This window comes from Sus scrofa, chromosome 15, assembly GCF_054392235.1.
Source record: "Sus scrofa isolate SSC_HxYL_T2T_F1_AM1 chromosome 15, Sscrofa_HxYL_maternal_Yorkshire_Landrace_v2.0, whole genome shotgun sequence".
Taxonomy (NCBI): domain Eukaryota; kingdom Metazoa; phylum Chordata; class Mammalia; order Artiodactyla; family Suidae; genus Sus; species Sus scrofa.
In genome coordinates, this window is record NC_139397.1 from 16691991 (window position 1) to 16718268 (window position 26278).

The 26278-nt window shown below is 41.3% G+C and overlaps 1 protein-coding gene across 12 annotated transcripts in view; it reads right to left on the minus strand.

Moving 5' to 3' along the window:
• LYPD6 (LY6/PLAUR domain containing 6) overlaps window positions 1-26278 on the minus strand; it is a 115608-nt gene that overhangs the window by 86088 nt on the left and 3242 nt on the right. For 4 of the 12 annotated variants that reach the window (XM_021074962.2, XM_013983918.3, XM_084998658.1 and 1 more), the window contains exon 2: window positions 5513-5592. The exons of 6 other annotated variants lie outside the window; for them this stretch is intronic. The gene's annotated coding sequence lies outside the window, so the exon portion shown is untranslated. Of the gene's footprint in view, window positions 1-5512; window positions 5593-23542; window positions 23727-26278 lie in introns of all 12 variants that reach the window. 2 more of the 12 variants (XM_084998659.1, XM_084998657.1) reach the window with 1 other exon arrangement.

Sequence of the window (26278 nt, forward strand, 5' to 3'; positions counted from 1 at the left end):
TAACCAAGAGGGCAAAAGGGCGGGGGTTTTTTGTTTTCGTTTTTGTCTTTCCAGGGCTGAAAGCATGCCATATGAAGGTTCCCAGGCTAGAGGTTGAATTGGAGTGGTAGCATAGCAACGCGGGATCCAAGCCTCAGCTGCAATCCACAACACAGCTCACAGCAACTCCGGATCCATAACCCACTGAGCAAGGCCAGGAACCAAACCTTCGTCCTCATGGATACTAGTCAGACTAATTTCCACTGAGCCACGATAGAAATTCCCAAAATGGCATTTTTATCAAATGTGTTTATCAAGTAGGTTAAGCCATGTGTCAGACATCACAGCTAGTCAGTGACATACCCCTGGTCTAGGGGAAGGTGGATGATACACAAGCAGTCAAATATATCATGGTAAAGGGCAGACATATAGTGCCTGATACATCTTAGAGCTCTTTCACACATGATGCATCATTCAATACCCACAGTAACCCTGTAACATTGGAAGGAAGATTTGGCACACAGATCTAGGTTAGCTGACTTGCCCAATTTACAAAGCCAATGGATTAGGGAAGATATCGATATCCAAATGGAGTGTCACTTTCCTCATGCTGTGTCATACTGGGGGAGCACAGGTAAATTTATGTGTGCTGCGAGTAGGTGGCTGGACAAGACAGAAGTGGGACCAAGACCCAGGAACCAGACTGCTCACTTCAAGTCTCAGTGCCATCACCTGGGGGCAGTGTGATTTGGGGCAAACTATTAAAACCTGCCATGCATGTGTTTCATCATCTGCCAAGTGGGGCTAATAAGAGTCATTATGAGGATCATGCCTGAAGAGTTGAGCACAGTGACTGGCACACAATGAAAGTTTGCATAAATATTAGCTACTGTAATTATGAGGACCAGGAATAATACTCTGCTTAATCCAGATAAGATGCGAATAATACTGAGTTCTTTTTCATACTAGGGATGTGGTAGGCACTGTATTAATTTTCTATTGCTGCTGTAACAAATTACTACAGGCTTAGTTGCTTAAAGTGATACAAACTTATCTCTTAGGTCTGGAGGGCGGAAGTTTGAAACGGGTCTTACTGGGATAAAATCAAGTGTTGGCAGAGCTGTGGTCCTTCTGGAAGCCCTAAAGGAGAATCCATTTCCTTGCCTTATCTAGCTTCTAGGAGCCACCTGCATTCCTTAGCTGGGGGCCCTTCTTCCATCTTCAAAGAACAACATTCCAGCCTCCACATCTATGGATTATCTCCTCTCTCTCTGTTTCCCTCATCACAATACATTCTCTGCCACTGACCCTTTGCCTCCTTCTTCTAAGGACCCTGTGATTATAGATGGCCTGCAAGAAGAATCCAAGTAATCATCTCATCTCAGGATCCTTAATCACATCTACAAAATCCCTTTTGACATGTAAGGAAACACTCACAGGTTCCAGGGATTAGGACATGGACACTTAGGGGACCGCTATTCAGTTTATCACAGGTTCTAGGATACAAGAATGAATCTGATGCAACTGCTGAGCTCAAGGAGTTCACATACTATTAAATACAGCAGACCCATTTTTTAAAAAAGAACATGAATTCTGGAGCACATCTGACAATACCACGAGGGCTATTAGAGAAATAAAAACAAAGTGCTCTGGGGGAACAGAAGATGGCTCTATCTCTACCAGGAAAGGAAGAGAAGGCCTCATGAAGAGAGTGATGCATGCATAAAATTGGGCACTGATATGTGCTTAAACTTGTGCAAAGAGCATCCCAGGAAAGTACACCAAAAAGTTGGGAATACAGGCTGGTGTGATTAGAACCTGAAAGGAGGAGAGAATAACAGAAGGGAATGTTGAAGAAGTACATTAAGGCCATATCATAAAGGACCACATTAAGGGAGAGGGACTTCATAGAATGAAAAGTCACCAAACGCTCTTGAACCCATCATTACGAGGTCTGTTTTACAAAGAATACGCTGCAGGCAGTGAGGAGAGTGAATAGCAGAAGGCAGGCCCAACTTACAGATACTTCAGTAGTCTAGAGAAGAAAGGAAGATAGACTCAGGTGACAAAGGAATGCAGGAAATGAAAACAAAGATGGATCTGAGACACATTTCCAAAGTGAAATCGACAGGACCAAGTGACCCAGTGAATATAAGAAGGAAACCAAAGTGATGCTGAAATGACCAGGTTCAGGCAGCAGGTAGATGCTGATGCCACTAAATGGCCTAAAAAACAGAAAGAAAAAGAGGGGGCAGTTGATGGAGGGATATGTTTCGGATATGCCCAGTAGAACCTTTACAGGGGCCAACTCTGTTTACCAAAAAAGGCAAAGCATATAGAAATGACATCAATGTGTCTGAGAGAGTGGAAAGATCTGATATTTGGAGTCAAGTCAGAGGACCAGGGCCCTTTTCTCCATATTTATTAGCTCTGTGACTTTGGATAAGTCACTCCAACTCTCAGGACCTTGGTTTTCCTATCAGTGAAGTGAGAAGCTAGGGGTATCAGACAATCCTTAAATTTCCTTCTCATTCTAACTTACATGATCAAACATCTGAGTCATCATTTTCTTCTCAGTTTCAACTAGTCACTCTAGACATTAACCACTAACAGAAACTCTGATGGGTCCTGATTTTCCAAAACAAAGCGGCGGGGGGAGGGGGCTAGAGCTTGAAAGGGGAAGACAAGGGCACTAACAGCCATTGCATGCCTACGACACACCAGGCACTGTGCCTTCCATACTCTCTCCCACCGCTTCTCCTACTTGGCCTGGACACTCCACAAGGGGTCCTAGAAATGACCTGGGTTATGAACATCAAAGATGGGAAACGATAAACAATAGCTTCCATCTTTTGTTCCAAATTCAGTTTTATATTCTTTCCCCCGATACTCCTTTTCCATTAGTTTTTAAAATGTGTTTGTGACAACAGGGCAACAAATGAGTTTTCTCATGGAAAAATTACATGGGGGATCATGAGAGCCCAGAGATGGAGGAGGCAAATAACTAATTTTTAAAGTCTTTTATTTAAAGAATAGTAAATTGAAATAGTAATTTAATTAGCTCACTCATATTAAAAGACAATATAAGCCCCCACTTAAAATTCTTCAGTGACTTCTATTGGGTTTAGCTGTAATCCTCAGTGGGTTTTTCAAATTATGAATCTGCCCCTCTCCTCTATCCTACAAGATTCTTACATTTTTGCAGGTAGAGTCACAAGAGTATTCATAATCCTTTTAATTTAGGAAGAGATAAAAAGACTGAAAAAAATTAATATCTAAAATAAAATCGAAGAGTTCCCTAGTGTTTCAGTGGGTTAAGGATCTGTCATTGTCACTGCTGTGGCTCAGGTCACTGCTGTGGCGCAGTTTCAATTCCCAGGCCATGGAATTTATGCTGGCATGGCCAAAAAATAAAATAAAATAAAATTTAATTTAAAAAAACAAAATAAAATCCACATTCTGTAATTGGATACACATGTGTATGTTCATACACGTGTGTATACATGTATATGCATGTACGCATGTGTATGTGTGTATATATGTATACGTGTGTTTTATATATATAAATACCTCCCTGGTTGGGCCTCTATTCTACATTTTCTGTGTTCCTCTTCCACCTACACATCCCCTTCATCTTAATCTTATTCACACACATGACCTCCTTCCACTGACCATGCTGCCTTAAGCCTGAGGTTTAGTTCACATTTTTCCTTCCTCTTTCTTCTTCTTCCCAGGTCAGATGGCCCCCTTCAGCTGTCATCTTCTAGTTGAGCCTTCCCTGAATAAGAACTAACCACTCCCTCCTTTGTGTCCCACTGCACCTTCTATCATGGTGTCTATAACGCTTTACTGGAAGTTTTTTATGTTTATATCTCCCTAGTTTTAAGTTTCCAGAGGTAGAACAAGCAGATACATAATTGATATCTATTGGCTGAATGAATGAATATGTTAACAGAAAAAGAAGAAGAAACATCAAGTGCACTCTGTGGTCTCTTTAAGGCAAAGATATTTTCCTTCCCTCAAAATCCATTTAGAGGTGCAGAGAACAATTTTTGTTTATTTACTGTCAATAATTAAAGATAAGGAGTCCAAAGGTGGTGCTGTTTTTGAAACATAAAATATTCTATGACTTAAGGGGCAAAGAATGAACAATGTACACAATACAGTCAGCAAAATTTATCTGATTAAATTTTTAATTCTATTTATTCTGCCATCATATCAAAAAGAGAGTGGAAATTAAACTATCACTTTACATTTTATGCAGTAGGATTATAAATTATAATACTAAAACAGTGGGACATTTATTTTTGACATCTGTACTGAAACTGCCAAGCTTTACCCTTCGGGGCTATATTTCTGGCCACAGCAGTCAACGAGCCCCGAGAATAGCGCTCAGGGAATATGACCACCACTGACAATAGAAATAAAGTAAGCATGTTAACATGAGATGGGTGATTGTTATTAATCACCCACAGAGCCACCCCGAAGCACACTCAGCTGAACCCTGAAAAAGGGTGTCAGGTAACTGTGTCTGAATCCTCCCTCAATTCCAGGAGACAATGCCTTTTCCAGCATAAAGTGCTTACTCAGTGTCAATTATAATGCAAACATCAGACTGTGATAGAGGCACTTGAAGTTAAAGCTCATAAAGCTCTCTTTAGTCGGAGAAAAATCTAATTCAATGGTTAAATGCCAATCAGGGTGGGATAACTAGGCAGCAGCTGAAAACAAAAGATTTAGAAATCAACCGCAGCTCCTTTGGGGACACATTGCTGCTGAAGGGCTGTCAGAAGCAGAACATAAGTGAGTTAGCACCATTAACTTGGGGGAAAAAAAGAATGACTCCCATTTAAGTGAACACACAGAGAATCCCAGTAATTTTTCGAAGAGTTATGTGTTAAATGGATTTGGAAAACTTTCTTAGTCTAAAAAGTATGTGCAAATGAATCTGGATAATGAAAACAAATTAGGAAATAAGACGAAACCAGAAGTACATTTTTTCCAACAATTATACACATACATAAAGAATAACTCCTAAGGTAGTCATGAAATTTTGGACTCATGACTGATCTATTCATTCTGAGAAAACATTTAGCCTTTAGAAAAGGGCATTATCTCCTGGGCCAAAAGCAGACTGAGAGCTTCATCATTTGACCTTTTTATTTGCCTTCTCCCGAGCTGCCACGTCTGTCTACATTTCAACAAGGATGAGGAGCATCACTGAGGCTCACGGGAAAAGAACAGAAGAGACCTGCTCTAAATCACTGATCCAGGAACTTGCCTTCTATCTACACTATGTCTTGTCCCAGGTTCTTCACCAAAGCATGAAAAGCAGTGGCATGCAATGCAGAAGTGACAGGAAAAAGAAAGCATCTGGAAGATGCCACTAGTCACGGTTGGTAAGAAAAAGGTGATGTGCCCACATATGGGAAAGGAAACCACCTCTTGGGTTTCAAGCTTCTCCAGTGCATATTGATTCTCCTTTTACTGATACACAAGAAAGCCACCACCACCAAGTACAGTGTGGTCCTACCCGCAGCCACAGCTGATTGGTCCAAGTCGACATCTGTCCCAGGCTGGGGCAATAGGCTCTCTTCTTCAGGACTATTGATTCTGGGAACAGAGAGAGCATGAGTCAGTCCCATGAGGTGGCATAAACTATGAGATGTGTACATCTCAGGAGCTTTAGAGGTCACCTTCTCTGCACCTGGGCTGCAGTAAGAATGAGTGAAACCAACAAGGTGAGAGAAATCAAGAGATGGGGAGAGAGTACTGGATACATTTAGGTCCCTGCTGGTGAGGCCCAGCTATAGCCCTGGTCTTCCATCAGTCTCACTATCTGACTCTTCCTTCAATTTTTCTCCATTTATTCATGCAAGGGTGGGGCAGCACAGTCCAACACCACAAAAACATCCTCCTAGCTAAGCACACAAACCCAGAGTCCAAAGGTGAGTCCAAAGAGAATAAGTTAGGGGTAAGAAAAAGATCCATTCCCTCCAGGCATGAGATAATGCCTGAAAAATAAATGTTCCTAAATTAGGTTTTTGTTGCTTTTAAACAAGAATCTAAATGCTTGATACAAATAACAAAAGATGTTATACCTGAGTACCTCTGAATATAATAGGAGCTTTAGTTGGATGAGTAGTTTGAGAAGCAAAGACATCCACAACTCCCACCATCTGAGCAGGCACAAGTCCTTTGCCTCGCTGATCTTTGGATTCTTTGGGAACTGATCACTCATATGTGTGTAGAAATGTACATATATATGCACGTAGGTTTATATCTATCAAGTCTTAGCACCAGAAATTAAAGGCAACATCTCCTTCCCTGATTCAATGCAATCGAAAGATAATGTGAGACTACTGTGGAAGAATAACGAAAACAATTTTACAGCCCTCAGAGAAATTTCCACTGTAAATCAACTATAATGGGAAAAATAAAAATCATATTAAAAATAAAATTAAATTAAAAAAAGAAATTTCCAAAGTTTATAATTTTCTAAAACTATGCAAGACTTTGAGAAAGCATATAAAATAATGCGACAAGCATTACAGGTGAAAGCATATAAAATGTGATAAGAATAACTAGGATATCAGGTCTTATGTAAATGATTAGAATTGACACTTGAGTTCCCATCTTGGTGCAGCAGAGATGAATCTGACTAGGAACCATGAGGTTTCGGGTTTGATCCCTGGCCTCACTCAGTGGGTTAAGGATCCGGCATTGCCATGAGCTGTGGTATAGGTCACAGACACAGCTCCGATCTGGCGTTGCTGTGGCTCTGGAGTAGGCCAGTGGCTACAACTTCTTTTAGACCCCTAGCCTGGGAACCTCCATATGCCACAGGTGAGGCCCTAAAAAGACAAAAGCCAAAAAAAAAAAAAAAATTAACACTTGAAGGTGGATTTAATACCTATCATATCAATGTAAACTATGTACCTTAGCAAAAGGTGATATCACCAAAAAATGCATAATGATATTAACAAGTTTTGACATTTAGAGACAGAACACGAGACTCATGCTAGTTTTCTTGGTCATGGCTGGGTAGACTATTTTACCAGCCTGAAATATTAAAAATACTCTGAATCCACATTCATTATAACTTTGAGCAAATGAAGCCATTTACCAGGAATGAGTTTTATCCCACAGGAAAAAACAGAATTAACTTAAGCAACTTTTAATTACACAAATTCTAGTTCTCTTCAGAACAGTGTCTCAATGGCTACTTCATAACACACAAATACTCTATTCAACTGTCCATGGGTCCTCAAACCTCCCAAATTGGTCAATTCTTAGGGTTCATGAGCTCCCAAGGAAAACAAATCTTCAATTCCTGAGTGAGTGAGCACAAGTGATGATTGTCAGTGGCACTATCATTACATAAGCCAGTACTTTCCAGGTGAGCTGCTTCTCCAGATTTTGCAGATTATTAAAATTCCTGAACATCTAATCAAATTTGAAACAGTCTGGCTTTTTCATACAGTAAAGGGTCAATTTCTCTGCCAACCCCCTTATGCCACAAAGTGGAGAGAAAAGGTCACCACAGGTGATCGAAAGACTTACATCATGATTTTCCAGCAACATAGATGCATTCCTTAATATACATGGGACAAAGGGACCAGAGAGAGCCAGCTGTGGCTCCCTCTAGCCTCTTGTCCCTCCAGGTGCTGATGCTCTATGTCTCTGTTTTTCTTATTTATTTATGGCCACGCCATAAATAAATGCACCATAGCAGTGACAATGCTGAATCCTCACCCCGCTGAGCCATCAAGGAATTTCTCTGTGCCTCTGTTTGAAGTGGCTTTGCCTTTCTCTCTTAGAATGAATGGCATAGGGAAGAAGTTATCTAGATGGCCTGAGCTATCAGGAGCCACCCCCAAAGCCACCATCATCACCACCTCCACCTCTTACCTGTACTACACACCACTACAACCTGTCCTTAGAAATAGGATTCAAAGTGTCTGGGGAGAACAGCGGACCAGGAAGAAAGAAGCACTGGATCTTCTGTTTGCCTCTTTCTGAACACCAGTCCCTATCTAAGTTATACCTTCCCATGGCAGACCTCAGGATAGAACTCCTTTTAAAAATAGCAAAACACACTGCTAAAGTCACATCTGGTTTTCTGAGCAAAGCTTCAGTCCCCTGCATGGAGAGCAGAACCACCATGCCTGGTTCCTCATAAAGCAACGATCTTTATCACAAGTCTCACTGCTTATACCATCATCTGACTGGTGCCAGAAAGTTTTGATTTACAACCTGGAGAGTCAGTGAAAAGAGATTTTTAAAGGTTTTCAAGGAACAGATTTTTTTTAATGAGCATATTTAGGTTGTTCTGAGTCAAGTTCAAAATTCAAGTCACATATGAACAATTTTTATAGAGGGAGGAGTAACCTGATGTTCAAATTCATTTGCCTCCCATTTGAAGTCATTCATCTTTAAAATTTCTGTGAAAATTCTACAGAGTTACCCAGGAAATGGCACCAACCATCTGTAAGTAAAAACAAAAGCTCTCTCTAGTATATATCACAGGTTCAAAGCACTTTGGCATCGGCAGATTGAACACGTTATTAAAAGAATTTAACTGCAAGAAGAGCTACCATAATTACACAGCAGCTGGTCTAATGTTGACAAAACAACTTTTAAAGGCTTTCAGAAGCCTTAAAGGCTAATCAATTAAAAAGGCATGAATAGTAATGTGCATCCTCTTCTTAATACTGCAAGCCACATCTCCTGCCAAATACAGTGAGGCTTGCATTTTTGAACAACCATTTCTTATATTCTACAGTTAAGCCAAACAGGTGAATAAATTCTAAGTTGAGTCTAGGTGAGGCTATTATACTTAAAATAACTCCATAAAACTCAATTATAAATACTGAACTTTTGGGAGTTCCAGTTGTGGCTCAGTGGGTTACAAACCTGACTAGTATCCATGAGGATGTGGGTTCAACCCCTGGATTGACTCAGTGCATCAGGGATCCAGCACTGCCGTGAGCTGTGATGCAGGTTGCAGAGGTGGCTTGGATCTGGTGTTGTTGTGGCTGTGGTGTAGCCTGGCAGCTGCAGCTCTGATTCAGCCCCTAGCCTAGGAACTTCCATATGCCACAAGTGAAGCCATAAAAAGCAAACAAAATAAAAAAATAAACACTGAATTTTTTTTTTTATGGCTGCATTCGGGGCATATGGAAGTTCCTGGGCCAGGGACTGAATCAGACCTACAGCTGCGACCTACACCACAACTGTGGCAGTGCTGGATCCTTTAACCCATTGCACTAGACTGGGGCTGAACTCACACTCTACAGTGACCCCAACTGCTACTATTGGATTCTTAACCCACTGCACCACTGTGGGAACTCCTATAAACATTGAACTTAATGAGCTCTTCCAAAGCAGGAGCTCATGCAAGACTTTGTGCTTATATTACCAAGAGCAGGCAGAGAAATGATTTAGATTATTGTCTACCCTGCCCGACAATGTGCTACAGGCATAAAGAATGACTGAATGAACAAACTACTGAATGGATGGACGTTGGAACAAGTTTGTTCACAGCATCCCAGGTCCACTGATTTCTTCTCCTTGAGGTGCCCAATTGGTCAGGTGGAATAGCCTTCTCTACCAGGGCCAGCAAGAATTTCCTTCAAGGTCCATCTCTCACAGGAGCCCTTCTCTGCACTTCCCACAAGCTTGTTCCTGTCCGAAGCCCTTACATTTGGAGAATTACAAAGGATCTTACATATCACTGCATCCAATCCTCTTTAGGGCCCTCAAAATTCTTCTGCTCTGGGGCAAACAGTAAATTAGGCTGTGTGGGTCATGTGGTCTGGTCACAACTACCCACCTCTACCCTTACAGCGGGAAAGCAGCCTTGCACACTTCAACAAAACGGCATGGCTGGGTTCTGATAAAGCTTTATTTATAAAAGGAGGCAGGGAGAGGACTTGTCCTGGAGTGTGGGTAATCTGCTGAATTGCTCTACCACCTCAAGGCCCCTCTTTCCCACCCAGTGTCTGGGAAGTCTCTGTGGGGACACCTCCAGCAAAGGGGGATAATCCTCTCCTGGCAGCCCCTCCTATTCCTGAAGCTTCCCCTTCTACCAAATGGAATGGGTCTTCCCACTGTCATATCTCCACCTCCTGCTCACACCTCCCCTCCTAAATCCCTTTCTCGCACCAGATGGCTCTGCACACAAGGGCCTTCAGAAACCATCCACCGCATGAGAAAGAAGCACCAGCTTTGCCTTCCGAGCCCCAGAGGGTAAGTGCAGTACCTCTTCTACCTGAAGGCCCATGATGTCTTTGAGGACAAGTGCAGGGGACATGCCTTCGCTGTCTGACCACCCATTCAGCATCTATCTCACTGCCTGTTTTATTGTTAGGTTTTCTTGGTCTGCTTACCCATTTTTCCTCTCCTTACTTGGATAGCAAGTGAAGCATAGGCCCTGACACAAAGGCTCCATTTAGTTTTATGAGGGAGAGTGGCAGAATGACAACAGAAATATCAATCAACAAATGTTTTTAAAAACCTTTATCCTCAAATTCAATGGGGACAGCGCATCATTGCAGTGGTAAGACTGCCCATGTGTGGAAAACTTCTGAGGTAAAAACTGATTGTTGAGAGGCAAGAGTCCTTCTTTCTCTCTCTCGATCTGCCACCCACCAGGACCCTGGAGTATAATTTCAATGCGGCACACTTCATAATGCCGGCATCCCAAAAGAGGATCCTGAGGCTGGATCCTGGTGACACCATGGTTCTGGCCACACCCTCAACCCTCCCTCCTGCCTTAGAGCAGCCCTTAGTCATCTCACCTCCTGCGCTGTGTATCTCTCTCCTTAATAATCCCCCCCCCACCCAGGGCAATACACACACCCTTGGTATTTATGTGAAAGCACCTAGCAGGCCTTCTATAATCCACTCTTCAGTTTAAAAAATGAGCAAAAACCTTAAGAGCACCCCTTATAAAGCAAGAAACCCTCTGCAGGGAAAAAAAGCGAGTCCCTCACAGAATCCCTACTTTCAAAACACTAGTGAAGTGATTATCTCACATTTTACTTTTAAAATCTACTCCCCAGGACAATTCTCTGGCCTAATCAGTTATAAAATATTCAATGATTTAAACAATCTATTTCTGTTTAGGGCCGCACCTGCAGCATTTGGAAGTTCCCAGGCTAGGCGTCAAATCAGAGCTGCAGCTGCAGGCCTATGCCACAGCCACAGCAATGCAGGATCCAAGTCACATCTGTGATCTACACCGCAGCTCATCACAATGCCAGATCTTTAACCCACTGAATAAGGCCAGGGATTGAACCAGCATCCTCATGGATACTAGTCAGGTTCATAACCCTCGAGGCACAATGGGAACTCCTAGGCTATTTTTAATATCACAGTGTTCAATATTGAAGGTCTTTAAGACCATAACAATGACCTCATCCCACGTAACATGACTCTGCCTGTTTATTTTCCTTCTCCCCACTCCCATGAAAGACAGGGAGGAAGTATTTCACAAAGTGCTGTCCTATCTCCAGGCACAAGAAGTAACCATGGGAGAGTTCCCACTGAGGTGCAGTGGGTTAAGAATCCAACTGCAGTGGCTCTGGTCACTGCAGAGGCACAGGTTCAATCCCCAGCCAGCCCAATGGGGTTAAAAGGATCTGGTGTTGCCACAGGTGTGATGTATGCTGCAGGTCACACAGCTGTGGCTCAGATTCAATCCCTTGCCTGGGAATTTCCATATTCCATGGGTGTGGTGGAAGAAAAGGAGGAAGAGGAGGAAGAAGAGGAAGGGGAAGAGGAAGAAGGGGAAGGAAGAAGGAGAAGGGGAAGAGGAAGGGAAAGAGGAAAAGGAAGGGAAAGAGGAAGGGAAAGGGAAAGAGGAAGAGGAAGTGGAAGGGGAAGGGGACGGAGACGAAGAAGAAGAGACCCTGGGGGCTGTGTCTGGATGGGAAATATCTGCTTGTGGACACTCACCAGGAATGGGCATCTGCCCCCTGCATGCTCCAAGAAGCCCAAGATGAGCTGTCAGCTTGGCTATGCTGCCTAATTCAGCAGACACTGGCCACATGTAGCCACTTGAATTTAAGTAAATTAAAATTAAATAAAATTCAGATCCTCAGCTGTACCAGCCACATTTCAATAACTCAGGAGCCACATGTGGCTAATGCGTACACATTGGCCAGGGCAGACGCAGAATATTTCTGTCCCCACAGGAGACTGGAACCCTCTACTGGAATGCCTGAGGGTCCAGTGGACCCCTGATTGCTGCTCTCCATCCAACACCTGGGGGCTTCACAAACTGTCACTGCCTGCTGGAGCTGTGTTCTGTGCCTCCCTGAAACGCAGGGAAAAAGTGGGGCCTGGAAATGTTATACCTATCTGTGCCAAACCACTAACATCACATTATTTTAAAGGTATTCTTTAGCTAAATGAACACAGAAACATAGAACTTACAACCTCAGGGGGTTCTGCCACTGTCCTCAGCTTTCCCCACTCCATGAAAAACTTTTACCCAGAATAAACATGAGATTTGATCCTCATCCAGATTCTAGTAAGAAGGTGAGGGAGAAGGGAACAAGAGGCAAAATTCTATTCGTTCTGAAGTTGGCATGCACTGCATTATTTTTTGAAATTCATTTTTGTTTTAATTACCACTCTGCATCAAAAAGGAAGGCAGAGGTTTGTGTTTCCTTTATAAAATATGACCCCACATATTACTCACCGCATGTAAGCATTTTATTATCAGGCAAGTAAAGTTGTTCAATAATTTGCCTCTAGGTAACACAATTTTTTTTCACTTTTACTAAAATTGCTATCTGTCTAAAATCCAAGAACAAGAGAAAGTTGCCAATAAATTTAAAATTTTCCATGCTGTGACTCTGGAGAACATAAAATTATGAGGCCAACTAAATGCAAATTCCAGGCTGCTTTCTGAAAGATGAGCTGACCTCCCGATAGTCTATAAAAGTCTGTGAAACATCTGTTTTGATAACACATGTACTTAAAATTCCCCAAACATCAGTTTCAAGTTACTACAAAAAATAAAGCAGCACCAGCTGTGGGGAGAAGGGAGAGAAGCTGTTGCTAAAGAGTCGGAAAACACTCAAGATTTTATGGGACTCAAGACTCTATCATTTGCATATCTTGATCCTGGGAAAGAGACCAGAAATCCCACCTCTCCCAAGAGCAAGGAAATTCTATGGTGATCTTGATATGTTTTCCCTCCCTGCTTTCCTGCTAAGGGGCTGTGGTGTGTTAATTCTGGTACCTTTTAGCCAAATGCTCTCCCCTCATTATTCCTACCCCTCAAATATTATCCATCTGCAACACATTCTCACACTTTCCATAAAGTTGCTCCATCTCTTCCAGCCCACACATTCCTAAGTTCTCTCGACAGCTGTAGCAAAAAAGAAAAGACCTACAGCTGCCACTTAAGGGTCTTCACTCTGCTCTCACAGACCAATCTGCTCTCCTCACACTAGGGACCTGCTCCTGTTTCATGGCTTTTACAGAGAGAGTGAAGCTCCCCAAATTCTATCTTCAGCCCAGATTGTTCCCTCGAACCCTTAGTCATATCCCCAACCACTGACTCCCCATCTCCGTGTGGAAGCCTAACAGGCATCTCCAATGCAAGGTGTCCCAAGCTGATCGGATCTTCTTCCAAACGTGGTCCTCCTCAGCCTCCCCAGCTCAGGACGTGACAACCCCACCCCTTCAGTTATTCCAGTCCCATATTTTGGAACCATCTTGAAATCTGCTTTGTCGCTCATGCCCCACATCCTACCGTTCAGTAAATCCTATCTCTGCCGCTCTTTCCAAACAGACAAAGAATGCCCCTTTTCACCACCTCCACTGTAACCACATCCATCTAAGCCAGTATCATCTGGATTCCTGCAACAGCCTCCTTCAGCCTCCCTCCTATTATTTATTCTTACCATAGCCAGAGATATTTTAAATCATACATTAGGTCATTCCTTGGTGCAAATTCTTCTAATGGCTCCCCAACTTAGTTGAAAGAAAGAAAGAGAAAGAGAGGGAGGCAGGAAACATCTTTGAGATAACCTCTAAGGCTCTGTCTGCTCCCTATCTCTTTGAGCTTTTACTACTCTGCCTCTGGCTTACACTGCTCTCACCACTGGTCTCCTTGCTGTTTTGAAAGCAAGTGATTTCATGAGGCCAATACAGCACCTCTGCATTTCTGTCTGGAAGGCTCTTATTACAGAGGCCCCCAAGGCTCTCTCCCTCACCTGATCCAGGTGCTCATATGACACCCTCAGAGTGGGGTCTCCAATGACCACATTTAAAGTTACTACCTCCCCCCCACCTCTAACATTTCCTCTACCTCTCCTTCACTTCAGTTTCTCCATAGCACTTATCACCACCTGGCATACTGCATATTTTCTCATTTATGTCCTTATCTTCTGCCTCCACTCCTCTAGAATGGAAGTTTATGAGGGCAGGGATTTTGTGAGTCTTATTTACTACTTTATCCCCAGAGACTTTTGCTTATTTCATTCACTGTTTTGTTTCCACGTTGAATTGTGGTTGGCATGAGTTGGTTCTCAAATATTTAAAGAGAGAGAGAGAAGCCATTCCAATTTCTATGAGGACAGTTGCCATGTCTTATCCTTCCTTTTTATGTCTTTGGGTAGGGCCCAGAAAAGGAGCACTTGGTGCCTAATTATTGCCATGTTTGCATTGGCAAGTGTAAAATATTCTGTCATTCACATCTTTGGACATGTTAAATATAGATGTGTTGATGCAATATTAAAAGACAACTATTTTTTAAAGATTTCAAAGCTATCTAAATTAAACTCATAATCTATTCAAGTATGAACAACTCTCAAAATCACCAATAAGGGACAGCTTCTCAAGTGCTGCCAAAAAAATGACACAAACACCTGTCCAAAAAAAGAAGGGAAAGGAAACCCTACTACTGTCATTTGTTGGGTAAATTATAGCAACTAAAATCAATTTCAATGCCAACCCCCAAACAAGCCATTTGAGTTCTTTTGTCATTAACTTTATTATTAAAATGAACAGGTGCTTTTAAAAACTCGATTCCACTTTGCCAAGTGATGATGTTGATAATGACCTAGGCAAATTGTTAGGAAATTATGGATATTGGAGGAATGCCATAAAGGAGGAGACTTTTCCCCTCCTGTTTGAAAAGAGAAGGGTATATACCCAGTATATTTAGCTCCCAAACACGTCTTTTTTTGAGATATAGTCAATGTACAATATTATATGTTATAGGTAACAACACAGTGACTTGAAATTTTATTTTATTTTTTATATTTTTACTGTTTTTATCGGATGGCTGCACTCTCGGCGTATGGAAGTTCCCAGGCCAGGGACTGAATCCAAGCTGCAGCTGCAACCTACACTACAGCTGTGGCAATGCCGAATCCTTTTAACCCACTGAGCCAGGCTGGGGACCCAAGCCATCACAGTCAAATTCTTAACCCACTGCATCAGGGCAGGAGTTCCATGATTCACAATTTAAAAGTTATACTACATTTATAATTATTATAAAATATTGGCCATTTCCCTATGTTGAACCATATAATCTTGAGGCTTATTTATTTTATACATAATAGTTTGTACCTCTTAATTCACTGTCTTTCCCTTCCCCCTTGCCCTCTCCCCACCAGCAACTACTAGTTTGTTTTCTATATTTGTGAGTCTGTTTCATTTTTCAAATAACTTATATTTAACAAAGGAAACCTGCTAGTCAAGAAGTCTGAAAAATGGCTGGGAAGACTCAATCTTTCTGCACCTCCAGAGCACAGCCTATAAAATATCAGCAATCAAGTAAAGACCAAATGCAAACTAGATTCTCTTTCACATAAGATGACTTGAAGTTTATGCTGAAAGCTTTATGGAAATTCAGCATCCCTAAAATGACTGAGCATTCCACAGGGGAATGCTGTAACATGCCAAACGAACCCTACCCAGTGGTTTCAAGGCACTGAAGTTCAGTCCAATAGAAAGCATCTCGTGCCTATGTGAGAAGTCTAGGTCTTCTCTGAAGTTCACTGAGCTGCTGCAGTACAGAACCAGCTGCATGGATACATCTGTTCTGTTTTGTGAAATCTGTACAAAACCCTCTAAGTGGAATTCTTTTATCTGTGTATCTTTCAAAACAGGAAAATGAACATTAAACTCTTAATTAGCATCATGTCGGTGGGTTATAAAAATTTTACTTTAAATTGCTAAGAAAAAAAAGCCTTGTATGGTAGGTAATGGTTACATTACTGGTATGACAGTGGTGATAATTACAGGAAGCACTGCTCGTTAACTAACCTGTTCATTTACTCAGCAAATGCTGATGGAGTAGGGAGAGTCTCTGCTCATCAAATACCTACTGAGCATCTGGTCTGTGCCAGGGCTCTCCATGAGCAGTGAACTAAAGCACCACACACGTTTAAGGGAAGAGAAAGGTGGCCTCTGAAATCGGGAAAGCTGAATTCAAAAACCTGGGCACAGGAGTTCCCGTTGTGGTGCAGTGGAAACAAATCCAACTAGTAACCATGAGGATGGGGGTTTAATCCCTGGCCTTGCTCAGTGGGCTAAGGATCCGGCGTTGCCACGAGCTGTGGTGTAGGTAGCAGACTCCACACAGATCTGGCATTGCTGTGGCTGTGGCGTGCGTGGGCTGGCAGCTACAGCTCCAATTCAACACTTGGCCTGGGAACATCCATATGCCATGAGTGTGGCCCTAAAAAGACAAAAAGACCAAAAAAAAAAAAAAAAAAAAAAAAAAACCAACAGAAAAACAAAAACCTGGGCACAGTGCAGCTTGGATTCCTCACCGAGACAACACAAAGAAGTGAGGAAAACATGAGTCCTCTGAATCAAGCCAACATCATAACACATCTTTTGTCACTTGGGAAAAAAATAGTTACAAATTGTTCACCAAATTTCAAAATTCAGTTTAGAGTTTAAAAATATATGTGTACAACTAATTCCAACTTTTTTAACAAGACAAGAAAAACTAAATAGGAATACTGATGTTTCATCAGAAATAAGCTTGAATTCAAATGACAGAACATTGGACAAAGATCCTTATAAATTTTAAATAAGGGTGGAGATAGACAACCAAACTTCAGAAATAGTGCAACAGGAAAATTTAATTGTAAAGGGGAAATTATGATCATCTTTTGTCTTTTGTATTTTATGCTATGTGATAATTTCTTTTAAAACATATAAAGAAAGCTAAAGTCACAGCCCACTGTAAATTGTCTGCTACAGATTACTTGTAGGTTACCGGTAGAGATTTAGATTATTCTAATTGCAGAGAATCCACAAAATGCAATGATGACACTGTGGAAAATTAGCCAGTGTGAATCCTTATTCTTTCTTTCTAACCTAGAGATTATGTCCTGTTTCACCCCACCCCCAACGACCTCTGAGAGGGGAGCTATTTCAGCAGGAGGAGACACAACCCAGACCCTTCTAAGACTGTTACCAGCTCCTCACCCAGCAAAGGGTGAATCTGGCAAGAAAATCCAAGACTGGTGTTGGTGGGGTGAGGAGTGATGAAGATCTCCTGTAATCCTGAAGATGAAGTGAAGAACAGTGCATGTTTTGTATACATTCAGTATTCATCTTTTCATCTTTACGTTATACAGTGCTGTGATTAATTGCAGTGCTTTGCTCAGAAATGCCTCTGTCTGGAGTTCCATGAGGACATGGGTTCAACCCCTGGCCTTGCTCAGTGGGTTAAGGATCCAGCATTGCTGTGAGCTGTGGTGTAGGTCACAGACACAGTTCGGATTCCAAGTTGTTGTGGCTGTGGCATAGCAACTCCAGCGACTACAGCTCCTATTAGACCCCCAGCCTGGGAACTTCCATGTGCTGCGGGTGAGGCCCTAAAAACACAAAAAGAAGGAAGGAAAGAAGGAAGGAAAACAAATGCCTCTGTCAGAATACAATCTGGTCCTCTATAAATTGTTTCTTCTGAAATATTAGCCCCTTTCTATTAATGTTTAATACTTTTGTTAAGGTGTGTGTGCGTGTATACAGGGAATTCATTATGCGTGTTTTGATTGCCTATGGCTTTACGCAGTCTAAGACATAAAAGCTAAGGGAAAAGTGCATAGCTAGCAGGACTGCACTATCTCAGTGTGCTCTTAGAGTAGATGTGGTGATTTTCTAGCAGAATACATTTTTGCTCAAAAGGTTTATACAACACAAAAAGACTTCTGGATAAGAGGCAAGGAGCTAGTTAGAAAAGAAACAGGAAGAGAGATGAACCATGTAATCATAGATTCACAGAGTTTAAAACCCAGAAGAACCTCAGACAACAGCTAGTCCCATATTTGTAGTTGCACAGAACAATGACTCAAAAGATGCACCTTCACAATGGGTTCCACTGTCAACAAGATTTGGGATTCACTGAAGAGTACACCTCCTTTCAGATATTTAAAGTGATCACTCAGTTACTAAATGTTCTGATAAATTCTGCAATTGTTTGACCCATTGTTTCCCAGATATTTTTGACCATTGTACTTTTTTTCCCTCAACATCCCAAGGAACCAGTGTCTCTTCCTGCAGATCCTGCTCTAGAAGTGCTGATCGTGTAGTCATTTTATAAATGACGAGGAACAAGATGTTCAAAGAAGTTAACTAGCTTGGCCAAAATCCCATAATTAATTGGTGGTTGATAATTCAGTCTGGTGAGAGTTTAGATTAAAAGTGGGAAATAAGCAAAGATCCTAACATCTCTCCTTTCCACCCACCCTTTTCCAGAAAATCGTTGCCTCTTCTGTGTCTCTGTCTCAAATCCTTTGGCATCTTAGATTCCCTCCACTTTTACTTGGCTTCTTGACCAATATGCAGCTGTTAACCAGTATGGCTTCATTCACTGGCTAGCATGTGCTTCCCCTCAGGGAAGCCTTTAACAGTGGTCTTTTAGTTGAGACAAAGACTTGGCACCAGAGTGGCCCTAATGGAGGAAACACACAGGTAACTTAAGGCAGAGAGAGCTTTGTGGCTCTCCTCAAAGGTATTTATTTTATGGCTTCCCCAGATAAGATCAGAATCAGATAGGACTGGAAAGTTTTCTTCAGTGACTTATAAAGTAGGTGATCCTTTCCTTTTTGTAAGTTCTCTAGCTCCTTATTTTCTTTTTTCTTTTTTTTTTTTTCTGTCTTTTTTGTCTTTTTAGGACTGCACCTGCGGCATATGGAGGTTCCCAGGCTAGGGGTCAAATCCAAGCTACAGCTGCCTACATGACAGCCACACCAATGCAGAGTCTGAGCCACGTCTGGGACCTACACCACAGCTCAGGGCAACGCCGAATCCTTAATCCACTGAGCGAGCGAGGCCAGGGATCTAACCCGAGTCCTCATGGATACTAATTGAGTTCCTTAACTGCTAAGCCATGAAGGGAACTCCACAGCTCTGTCTTTTCCGCACCCTTTTTCTTCTTTTCATTTTCCATGGTCAACTTTACTTGGTACGCTGTTCTGGGAGAGATCTGAAACCCTCCTGCAATGTCAAAACTGCCCAGAATCTGTAAGAAATGAGTTTACCCGCTTGCCTGCAAGGTCTCTAGGTGCTCAGCATTCAATATTTCTTGAAATCACTTGGCCTAGCAAAGGTCTCGCCTACATAGTTCCCAAGCACAGAGAGTGGAAAGTACCATTACAAACTGTACCTCTCTTTAAAATGCTACTACTGGGAGTTCCTTTGTGGTACAATGGATTAAGGATCTGGTGTTGTCACTGTAGTGGCCTGGTGGGGTTTGATCCCTGGCCTGGGAACTTCCACATGCTGCAGGCTTCCCTCGCAAAAAAAGCTGTCTATTCTATTATATGATTCATATTGCCTTCACTCCCTTCATTTAGAAAGCTGAGCTTCTGAACAGCTTTGATAGGAAAAATATCTTTTGCATCCTGTTGACTTTAACTTGCCTGGTTTAGCTATACCAAAGAATCACAATGTTGGCAAAGGTAAAATATAAACCCTGAGTTGTTTCTCAGAACTGGGTGGAGTTGATGCTGATCCAGCCACATCTCACCTAGTGGTCCTTAAAACAACATTTTAGCTGGCTGTGATTCCAATCTATGACAATGGAACAGAAATAAGAACACTGGCTACTAGAGGTTAAACAGATCTAACCTCGTCTAGATCTCTGTTTAAAAAGTGTCAACCCTAACTACATGTTGAAAACTCATGAAAGGTTAAGAGCAAAGAAGAGCTCTTTACCTATATAAAGCAAATCTGATATATGGTCTTCTGTTTTATTCTATTAGCATAAAAATATGCTATATACATATAGCTAGGTAGCTACCATGTAACCTAGAGAAAAAGAATGCCATTAAGGTAGTAAAAATTACATATGAATAATTAAATTGGGATGATGAGAAAAGAAACACTTATTTTCTTCCTTGAAATTTTCCTTTGTTTTTTGTTTAACCGAAATTATCCATACACTTAAAAAAAAAAAAAAGTACAGAACAGCTTAGTATGAAAGTATAAATCAGCCAGCTTTTATTTCCAGTTGTGAAGATGGCATGTCTAACTTGTCCAAGTCCTGGGTCATAGAAATTGATGGCTTTAGCATCTGTTCTGTAAAGACTCTCAATATCTAGAAAGTATTCCTGGGAAATAAAAGCAGGGAAGTGTCTCTGAGGAGAACAGTTACAGCTTGCACTTTCTTTGTGTACATTCAGAGACTAAGATTAGAGGCAGTAGTCATAAGCTCCAAAACCTATCCCTTCCATCTACACCAGTCTTCTGTGATCCCATCCCCCACCCCTGCCCCCACTACCCTGCCAATCTTTACAGCTTTTTTCCTGTGAAAGCACAAGTCTATTCAACTTTTTCATTGAAGGCTTACTCTGTGCAAAAAAAATATGCCCATGCTAGCAGTCAAGAGAAAAAAGACATGATGTAAATAATAAGCTAGAATGTGAAAAACAATACATCTGTACAAAATATAGGTATAGGTAAAATTTACACTGATGGGGGAATCAGGAGAAAAGCCTTCTTTGGGAAGACTGCATTTGAACTATGCCTTGACAGATCAAAAAGAATTGTCAATTGGGAAATAATGGATGGAAAGACACTCCTGACCAAGGACACACCTGACCAAGAACAAGTCAGAATTGCTACAAAAGTTTCTGTGAACTCATTCAGTTGGGTAACCGGGAATACGAATTAAATGAATTCCATAAAGAAAAATTCTATGAAGTTATACATAAAAGAAAAACCATCCACTTCTAATACCTTTCTTTTGATCTTGTACAGAAGGGCCCTACCTAAATGCAGAATATTATTTCTATTAAAGTCAGTATTTTTAAGAGTTAATATTTTTAGAACACTTGAAAGTCAACTATTTTATCTGCAAGATAAAAAAACTCTGAGAAATCCAATGTGTTCCACATGGATGATCAAGTCAAAGAACAGTGAATATCTACATAGCAAGAAAAGAACAAATTTCAGGGAGAAATACTCGGTGTTTTAAATTTTTTATTATAGATCTCATGCTCTTAGAAGTCAAGAACTCTGTCTTCTTAACTTACTTTGTTCTAAGTACCGACATTATGCCACACTTTTAGATGCTCAAAACCATTTTATTAGATCTGCATTATTGGGTGGTTTTAAATGTCAAAAATATATACATTGGTTCTTCCTCAGCTGGGAATTTAAAGTTTAATTAGTGCAAGCCCTTGATTTTAAATTCCTTTTTTTTTCTTTTTTTGTCTTTTTAGGGCCGCACCCGAGGCACATGGAGGTTCCCAGGCTAGGGGTCGAATCAGAGTTGTAGCCACCTGCCTACGCCACGGCCACAGCAACGTGGGATCCAAGCCATATCTGCGACTTACACCACAGTTCATGGCAACAATGGATCTTTAACCCACTGAGCAAGGCCAGGGATAGAGCCAGCGTCCTCATGGATGCTAGTCAGATTCGTTTCCACTGAGCCACGATGGGAATTCCATCCCCTTGATTTTATAGTTGAAGCAAATGAAGTCCAGACACTGGATGCCTAACTTGCTAAAGGTCAGTTAGCTAGATAATGGTAACCAGTTAAACTGAAGGAAACCAAATAACTTGCCCAAGGTCATACAGTCAGCCAAGACTGGTGGGGCCAGAATTACAACACAGGAGATCCCAGCCTCTAACACTGCTCTGTACTGCCTCTCTGCCAACAGAAAATTAACATAATCTGTCATAAGCAGGTAGAATCCTGCAGATGAAAAGCCATATAAAGTAAAGTAATAAACTCTATTGTTGTAAGTTCAAGTAAGTGTATATATTATATAAATTGCTTTAATGGCATAAAGAAACTAGTATTTCTAGATGTCTTGATGGAAACAAATGTGTACATTCGCTAGTCTATATACTATTTGGTACTGAAAAGGGCAGGGGGAATGGGATGAGAATAATGCAATCTTTATTTATCCTACCTTTTAGGGCATCAAAATATAAAGCGTATTTTTGAACATGTTCACCCAGGGAGTTCCTGCTGTAGTGAAGTGAGTTAAGAATCCAACTTCAGCGGCTCAGACTGATGCAGAAGCCAGGGTTCGATCCCTGGCCCCACAGAGTGAGTTAACAGATCGGGAGTTGCTGCAGCTTTGGCGTAGGTGGAAACTACAGCTCGGATTTAATCCCTGGCCCCGGGAACTTCCATATGCCGTGGGTGTGGCCATAAAAAAATAAAATAAAATGCTCACCTCAAATTCTACCACGCAAATATATTAATCGTGTTGTTATTACGCATTTACAATGCTTAGAGATACGTGTTTGATAATTCAAGTAATGATCATGATTTCAAAAAAAAAAAAATGTCAGAGATAACAGGACAGTCTCGGCTTTAAGAATTCTTACATCTAGGGCTTCTAAAAGATCTATAAGAAGATGAAGATTTCACACCCAATACTTCTGTTTCACTTACAATCCGGTAAGTAGTAATCATTCATGCATACACCTAAATTTTTTTTTGGAACCGACTTTGAATTTTAGCCTGCATCCTCTCTTAGCAAAAGAGAGAATAAGGATAAGCAGGTGGGATGCAGGGCAGGAGAGAGGGGTATTAGCTTTTTTTTTTTTTTTTTTTGTCTTTCTGCCTTTTCTAGGGTTGCTCTCACGGCTTATGGAGGTTCCCAGGCTAGGGGTCGAACTGGAGCTGTAGCCACTGGCCTACGCCACAGCCACAGCCACACAGGATCTGAGCCGCATCTGCAAACTACACCACAGCTCATGGCAACACCGGATCCTTAACCAACTGAGCAAGGGCAGGGACCGAACCCACAACCTCAAGGTTCCTAGTCGGATTCGTTAACCAACGAGCCATGACAGGAACTCCTAGTCTTTGAGCTTATTACTTTCTGTCCAAATTTCCTTGCTTTCAAATATCAACAGATGTGCTTTAGTTCTAGTTTTGTATTTTCATGAAAAAGAATCCAAGTTCACTCTATCTGTAACTTTTTCTGTCTAGCTCTTCCTTTGTAGCAACCTCATGAGGGTTAAACTGTCAAGTAGGTTACTTGCTATGGTACCTAGTTACCAATTATAACTATGACCCCTAATTGGCAGACTGAGAGAAAAAGAAAATTACCTGATGGGGATATCATACTTGGGGCTTCTCTGAGGGCCGTGATTCTGGGAACTGGGTACATCTTTTATAAGATCCTGGAAGCTTTGTCTCTGGACAAGAGATACCAGCTTCCATTAACTTGGTTCTTCATATCCTGATTGTTACAGCAAAATGGGATGCCTTTGGATCTCCCAATCCTCACTACCTAAGGAAAGCACAGGTGTTCCTCTTTAGCCATAATTTTTCCTAGTACCAAATTTTATTTATTTATTTATTTATTTTTTATTTTCCCACTGTACAGCAAGGGGGTCAGGTTATCCTTACATGTATACATTACAATTACATTTTTCCCCCCACCCTTTGTTCTGTTGCAACATGAGTATCTAGACAAAGTTCTCAATGCTACTCAGCAGGATCTCCTTGTAAATCTATTCTAAGTTGTGTCTGAGAAGCCCAAGCTCCCGATCCCTCCCACTCCCTCCCCCTCCCATCAGGCAGCCACAAGTCTCTTCTCCAAGTCCATGATTTTCTTTTCTGAGGAGATGTTCATTTGTGCTGGATATTAGATTCCAGTTATAAGTGATATCATTAAAAAAAGTTTTTTAAACATGCTGCCCTTTTTTTTTTTTTTTTTTTTTTAAATTTTATGGCCACACCTCTGGGATATGGAAGTTCCCAGGCCAGGGATTGAATCCAAGCCAAAGCTTCAACTCACGCTGTAGTTGCAGTGACCATTTTTAACCCACTACACCAGGTTGAGGATCAAACCCACACCTCCACAGTGACTTGAGTAACTGCAAGTCAGATTCATCACCCCCTGTGCCACAGCAAGAACTCCATAAACATGCTGCTTTTTATATGCAGGGAATTAGGGATAAGAACAGGCAAATTTTTCAACTACGGATTTGCAGAAGACATGAAATGATAATCAAGTGCGCCTTCCTTATAGTAAGACTACATGAAATTTGAGTTTATAGCACTATATTTTCTTTTTCTGTTTTTCTGGTTGGTTGTTTGTGTTTTGGGGCCACACCTGCAGCATATGGAAGTTTCCAGGCTGGGGGCCAAACTGGAGCTGCAGCTGCTGGCGTATACCACAGCCAAGCAACGTGAAATCCGAATCACACTCACGACCTACACCACAGCTCATGTCAGCGCTGGATCCCCAACCCACTAAACGAGGCCAGGGATTGAACCCGCATCCTCATGGATACTAGTTGGATTCGTTTCTGCTGCACTACCACAGAAACTCCCATACCTTATTTTCATAACACTTTTTAAAATAAGAACAATATACGTTCATTGAAGAAAATTTGGAAAGTACTGAAGTAAAAGAAGACAACAAAAATACTTGCAATCCCATAATACCAAGATAGTCACTATTAATATATTGGTGCCTTTCTTTCTATATAGATAGATGAACAGATAAGTAGAAAGAATTTATATAAACTTACTCAACTATATATTTTAATGGCATCATATTAATATAGAATTTTATATCCTTCTCCTTTCTCAATATTGACTTTAATTTAGTGGACAAACCTTTTTTAAAGAGACCTGAGAGAATATTGTCAAGCCACATTGATTGCTGGTGGGAACAGAATTTAAAACCATCTCCTGTAAATGTGCTCAAGGTTGCTTTTCCCAAGTACACTTATCTTCAATCTTCCATTTTGACTTTAATCTTCTATTATTTCTCCTCCCATTTAGGTTGCCTTTTAGGTTATTCCTATGGTTCAACTGAATCAGTGTGGTTTTCACTTACCCATAAGAACCATATACTATCCATAAACATTTGTAAAAGTTCCTACTGTGGCTCAGCGGAAACGAATCTGACTAGTAACCACGAGGTTGCAGATTCAATCCCTGGCCTCGCTCAGTGGGTCAGGGATCCTGGGATCCGGCATTGCCATGAGCTGTGGTGTAGGTAGCAGACTCAGCTCAGATCTGGTGTTGCTGTGGCCGTGGTGTAGGCCAGCAGCTAAAGCTCCGATTCGACCCCTAGCCTGGGAACCTCAATATGCCATGAATGTGGCCCTAAAAAAGCAAATAAATAAATAAATAAATAAATAAAACCATCCTGACTAGTATCTGGAAGAGTCTATTTGTCCGCTCAGAGAAATGCATATTTATCTCCACTCCTTTTTTTTCTTGTTTCTTGGCCAAACAACAAAGTTTTGAATAGGGAGGGGACTAGGACTTGAAATCCAGTCAGGCTTTTTGAAAGTTTAAAAATAAAACATATTCTGCAACACATTTAGCCACAAATATATTTCCTCCTTAAACTCTAATGTAATGTAATACATTATCCCCCTTCTCTTCAAAATAAGTGGTATTACCGTACGTAATCTGTGTTCAGTTTTAACACAGATCTCTCAATTGTCCATAAAGACACGGATCTGGCTTAATCTCCCCAAAACTCTTCCCCTCACAGGAGCCCCCCTGAGGGCACCAGAAAATATCCCGGAGAGCTGTCCCTTACACACTAAGGTTCAACACACTTGGGTGATGGCCATTGTGGTGATTTAGTATCTGGTCTGTTGATTAGTTCTGGAATATCCTGAGCACTTGCCATCTCTTGATCTATTACCTCCAGTGTGTTTATTGTTTGAGAAAGCCTGGATGTAGGAATATTACTCAGCAAAAGCAGAAGCAAAGAATTTATTTAAACTGTGTGCTCTTTTTATCTGTGAGTATGTTTGACGCGATGTAAGCCAAGTACTTCCACAATTCTCATTTCAAAGGATGTAAGAGTCT